Here is a 6,698-nt window from a genome sequence, read left to right as displayed (position 1 = left end):
TAATATATAATGTAATAGATATGTATATGTATTACTCTGTATGTAATACTTTATATATAGATATATTCTCACTTAATATATTTACATTGTACTAAAACTGTATACAAAATGAATGTATTTGGAAGAGAGTCCAAACCCAATAGATAAGCTCTACGTGAATATGGATATCTATTAGAACCAGCTTACTTCACTCTTCATTGTTTATTTCTATTAAACACTTAATTACTTATTAAATTTATCAGACTACTTGCTAGTGATCAATTTAAAAAATAAGTGACACATTTTAGGAAGGCAGACATTAACCAATGGCTGATTTTCTCAAATCTTAGTTTTCTATTTTACACCATTTTAATTTAATTCTGATATTCAACTGTACTTCAGTTGAAAGGCAGTCTCAATTTCATCTCTGTGTTTGCACTGGCAATAAAGTTTCAGGGATTGGATCATCTCTGTATAGGGAGTTAGCTGTTTAAACTTGATTTTGTAAATTTGATCGAAAATACCAATGTGTCTCAGAATATAATCCAACCAAAATTAGTGCAAAAAAAGAAAAGTACTATTTACTATTCATGGATCATTTTATCCAAAAAAGAAAGAAAAAAAAATCAGTCACTCTTTCAAAAACCAAGAAAATACTCCATTTGTTACCCACATATAACATATGTGTATATACATCTAAACATACATATATATTTTTATTATATATATATACTTTTTGTCAGTCCTTAGACATCTAAAACATGTAGTCTATAGGGAACTTTGTGAAAAGCTATCCCAAATCTATTGGGATTTGGAAGAATAAACTAATATCATTAAAAGGGAGAATTTGATATCATGGTGAAACATTTTAGAAGGGTCAGGACACTTCAGTGATACCCTCGACCTTGAAACTGCAAAAATGTAATTAATTGCCTTCACACATTTTTTCTTACATGAATATGTTAATATCTCATGAAAAAAATGAGTTAATGGAACAGAACAACTAATGGTTATTTTATATTTAGTTTTTTTCACATGAGATTTTAAATTTTAGTCTCAAAGATATGTAAAAATATTGAAAATAAGAAAATATTTTCCAACCTGGAGCTTTATTATATAGTCTTGCACAATAAAGATTTCATGAAACTTCATTAGAATATAGTTGCCCTAATCTTTGGAAGTTGTGTTTAAAATAAAGTCCAACATCATTTTAAAAATATAACAAAATTGTGTATTCAATAATATGCAATTATAAATTCCTGCATCTAATAAAAAATTACTATGCTTTTACAAAAACAGGAAATTGTATTCCATGACCATGAAAAAATATCAGTAAATAGAAATGGAGCCAGAAATAGACAGAAAGATGTAGTTAGCTGGCAAGGATACTTAAGCACCTATTATAAATATGCTCAATTTTCTCAATATGTTAAAAAAAAAACCATGAACATGGAAAAAATGAAAATGAAATTTGCAAAGATTTCTCAATAGGAAAAGAAAAGAAAAAATATATATGTATATAAACTGGATTTCATCAAATTTTTAAAAATGCCATTCTTTGGAAAATGATGTTAACAAAATTAATGGGTATTTGTAATATTATTTAACTCATAGTTTCAACTTAAAATACTGTAGACTATATTAATGATTGGTCTGTTTAAATTTATTTTTTCTACAACACTCAAATTCTGGTTGATATATCTATTTTGATCTTCATAAACCTCAGAAACACTTTACTTAGTCTGAGCTTAGTTTTTGGCTCCTTACATAGCATCCTCTCTGTGTATTTTCATCTGTTGGTGGTCTGCAGAGTTGATGCATTTATATAGGTTTATTAGATAAGTCATTCTATGTACTGAACGTTCCTAAGTGTACAATCTTTGTACCCTGAACATTAGAATACATAGAGAAGCTTAATATCCAAAACACATGCCTTCCAATTTATGCCTTCTTTTACCCTGCCTACAGAACTTAATTTGCAATATTTCCTCCCAAATTAAATGTATGATAGCACCAGTTCCTCATATTTTTTGCTTAATTGCTATTCAGACAGATTCATATTCCAAAAGATGAAAAGTGAAGGTGAAGTAATCATCTGGCATCATCATTTTTGGCTGACTGTAAAATCCATGGCTATGAAATGGAGAAACAGATGTCTAAAGTTCTACTTCATTCAGGTTGTTACTGTGAATGCCTGGTGAACATGGGGCAGGAAATTTGAAAGAACAAGGTACATTTGACCTAATTTCAGATACTATTTTGGGATTTTGAGCAACCTAGTTTAGGTAGTCTCTCTCTAATTTCATGCCTCCCTGACTCTGGTGGGAGGACAACTTTAAATCCTTGTTACTGATGCTCACTCATGAGTTTACTCTCCTCTTCAATGGAGTCGATGGGAAATGCGTGGAAGGGATACAAAGAACTTTGAATGGATTTGCTGACCAGACATCATTTTGTCTTAGATCTTGCATTATTTGCTTACTGTTAAAAGAAAGGCATTCTATAAGACAGAAAGTCTGTTTTGAATGAAATTCACCTTTTTAAGAACGATCTAAAAATAGATGAAAAGTGAAAATTGTTGTCATAATATTTTCAGAATGATATAATTGAGATAACATGTTTATAAAATTTTGCAGTTTTCTACATCAATATAACTTTCCAAATGGAAAACCCATTCTGAGTTTTACTGAGAATTTCTCAGGGTCACAAAAGAAGGGAAACAATGAAGGCGTGACTGTCTCTGAGATTCATGTGCACAGGCTCCCTTGGCAGAAAGAAGGGCCTTAGCTGAAAGGCCTGTCGCTGCTTGCAATGCTGCATCTCTGCCTTATTAAAGAATATTTATTTCTTAACAGGGACAATTTCAAATCTTTGATTATTATCAGACTTAGATTCTGACTACTGCTTTCCAATCCCAGTTTGACAGTTTAAAATTGTTTTTTGTCCTTTGTGTGTGTGTGTATGTGTGTGTATGTGTGTATGAATGTGCATATATACATATATATTCATATGTACATATATATCTGAGTATAAACACATTCGTACATATCTATATGTCATCTGTCTATTTATATTATCTATCTATAGTATCTATCAATCATCTATGTATCTCTGTATCATCTCAATGCACAAGAATGGCTATTACACTTTGCTTAGATGATTCTGATAGCTTGCAAGTCCGCTCACATATGCAGAGTGGACTGCAAGCCCCACTTCAGTTTACAGAACTTTAGCCTTGAGCTCGATGCTTTATTTATAACACCATTTATGAGCCAAATGGTCTAGTGGCTCTGATCCAGTAAACTAACTCTGGTGAAACTGTAAGGATTAGTAGATATCTGGCTCATGCAAAAACTGTACCCAAAACATTCAGGAGCCAAATAAAAATAACAGTAGTTCAGTACCAGGCTCTGTTGGTCCCAATCAAGTGTTTTCTTGTCCATTGCTTCATTTAATCCGCACAACAGTTCTTTCAGGAGACATCATAGATATCTGGTAACCTTATTTTTATTTGACCAGATATTTCATAGATGCATTTTATTCAGTAATGTTGAATGTTCTCTAGTTAATATTACCGGGCTAATCATTGCCTTCTCTCATTCCAAACAAGAGAGAAGAGAGAAATATTTCATCTCTCTGCTGCCAGGATGCACCCTTATTTTGATGAGCAACGTGGACCAAAAATAGTTCTCCAGAGCCGTGGATGAGGTTGCACCATTTATATCAAGTTGCATGTCCAGTCTTTCAGGTCATATTTCCTTAATGCTCCCTGCTATTCACAACTTAAAACATTAATCAAAATGTCTTACTGTCCTAAAGCTATCTAGAGCTATTCAACATTATTACTGAAGCAAAGATTATTTTAAACTAATTGTCCTTACATTTTGGTCTGACATTCAACCATCACTTATAGAAGCAGAATTTCAGAGACAATTTGCATTATACAGTTGAAGTCAAGGCATTTTAAAAAGTCTACTTATTTAGAAAATTTCATATGTGAAATTTTTGCAAAAGGGAAGATCATTAATTGTATTTGATTCATTTATCTTGTGATTTCTCGAAAGGAAGTGACTAAGAGACTCACACATTAGTGGGCAGCTTGGTCTAAATCTACAACTGGTACAAAATTGAGCCTTGTATATATTTATTTATTTATTTAGAATTAGAGAATTATTACTTTGACTCTCAATTAAATAAAAATTATTAATTTAAGTGTGAATACTTAATAAGAATTAAATTTCCACACTTAATAATTTAAAATATTACTTTTGTAACTTCTATTGATTGTTAATAATTCATTGAATAAAAGATTCTTAATACATAGCTCAGAAAATTTAAATAGTGCTCATTAATAAGCAGGATATTAGATAAGAACTATGCATATAATTTCACAAGCAAAGAATTAAGGAAGAACCGCACTACTTTTAATTAGTATCTACCTTTTTAAGAATAAGAGAAATATATACTAATTATGTTGCTTGTTGTCCTTATCTATCTTGGTCTTTGAAAGTTGACCACACTTAAAATTCAGTAAAACATTTGTCTTTGAAAAGACTTGTGTACATTTACATCTGTCCCTTAGCTAAAGGAATGATAAATGAAAATGCCAGTTAAATGTCTTTTACTACTGCAATTAGAATTAATTTTCAGCAGTAAAACACATTGCACACACACACTAATTCCATATTGATTTTAACTATTAGCCATGTTTCTTCTATTGTAAGGATTATTTTAACTGTATTTGGAGGAGTATATCTAACACAGGATAACTAGAGTCATCTAAAATAAATATCAGATTATAAGGCAAAGGTAATCATTTTCAGTTGAACTTATGTAATGATACTCAACATTGTGCTTCAATTTAAAATTCCTACCATAAATCCTAAAATTAAAAATTAGCCTTAAGATTAAAAGGTAGAGATAAGAAAAATATCTTGCCACATGCAAATTATGAAATAGAAATAAAGTGCTCATACTTATGTCTTAAATCAAAAATTTTAACTTGTATTAAAAAATGATCTCAAAGATTATTCTCAGTTTTCTAGACACAAATTGCTATCCCTAATTACTGAATCCAATGTCAGTTCTACACAATTTAATTATGCCTGTGTCTCTTTTCTTCTTCAATTATACTTTATGTTCTCTGTAGGCAAGGATTATATCTTGTATAATAATTTTATAGTAAATCTACAGATAAATTTTTCCAAACCAACACCTAAATAAATTTCTTTTAATCTTAATATCTGAAATATCAAAGGATGATGAGAAGCTTTTCTGAGAATGATTGTCCCATCAATGACCTAGTTAAATCTATTTTTATCAGTCTGGTTCCTTGATTTATATTACTTTTACCTTAATTTATTCTGTTTTGATACTGAGGGTCAGTGTTTTGGGGGATTTGTCATCTTTTTTCTTGAATGCATACACTGATTTTTGCAGAAAAAAAAAAGGCTAAGTTACTAAGTCCTAGTTTTTTGGCTTAAGAGAGTTCTCTTCTCTGAAAAAAAACAAAACAAAACAAAACAAACCCTGAGCTTTGTATCAAATTTATGCAAGTGGCTATTTTATATTAAGAAAATCTATTATTTCATAGTATAATTCTGCTAGTGTTTCTGATTTTCTAAACCCTTAATTATATTCAATGGACCATCACATTATCACAAAGAACAAAATTATAATATAATGAATAGAATGTATTTTCCCTTCATAGTCAGAGTTAGATGAACTGATCATCTAATTCTATAAACTTAAGCCACCAGTATGTAAACTTGTGTTGTTAGCACAATTAAATATTTGTTGTTTTAGATTGGATGAGATTAAATTTGGTTGACCAAAGATTCTATTTTGCACTTATGCAAATAACAGCCTATCTTTAGCTAACTTCAACATATTATACTAATGTGAATTAAAATGTTATCTTTTTTGTAGTTTTTTGATGCTAGCTATAACAAGTTACAGACAGATATGTCTTGATTGTTTTGATGAAGTACAATTTAGATATAACAACTTACCAATTAAAGGACATAGGATGCATAATGGTCAGAGAAAAAGAATGTCAACTAAGGAAAAAAATTTCATCTTTAAGGTGTAAAATGTACTGTGTTGTTTAAGCTTATTCTTCCTTATTTATGGTCATTAATGTCAGAATTGTGTTTTATTACTCGTTGTGTCTCAACTTTTATCACCTGTAACAGTCAATTGTGCTTACGTGAGTGGGAGCAGAATACGCCAGTCTAAAACATGCCACTTTGGCATTTGGATTATTTTGAGCTGAAGGTAATCAATGGCTTAGCTGACTCAGGAAGAGTTTTTTACCTCTCCCTTAACTGCCTAAAAAAATTTACATGAGCGGATATATTTTGTCAATTAGTTTATGTTAGATTTCTAGAAAAGCTCTCTGATATTTTAATAGAATCACAAAAATTATGGATTATTCTTGATGTGAAATTTTAAACAGCTTTAAAGAAGTCTCACAACAAATTTATGAATTAATTACCCGATTTTAGCCATTTATACAAATGACTTAACTGACCACAGTGCTGAAAATTAAATGCTTCATTTAGTTACATGAGAAGTATTTGAGGAAACTTACATTGAGCTCTGATATGTTTGACCAAGCATTATTCAAGATTACTACTGACACCACAGGAATATATTATATTGCATTAAAACATCAATTAATTTTTTCATTTATAAATAATAAAATCTCTTAAGTATAA

The sequence above is a fragment of the Pteropus alecto genome, unplaced genomic scaffold (assembly GCF_000325575.1).
Source record: "Pteropus alecto unplaced genomic scaffold, ASM32557v1 scaffold14, whole genome shotgun sequence".
Classification (NCBI taxonomy): Eukaryota; Metazoa; Chordata; class Mammalia; order Chiroptera; family Pteropodidae; genus Pteropus; species Pteropus alecto.
The sequence above is the reverse complement of the archived record's forward strand: the minus strand, read 5'-3'. Positions refer to the sequence as shown.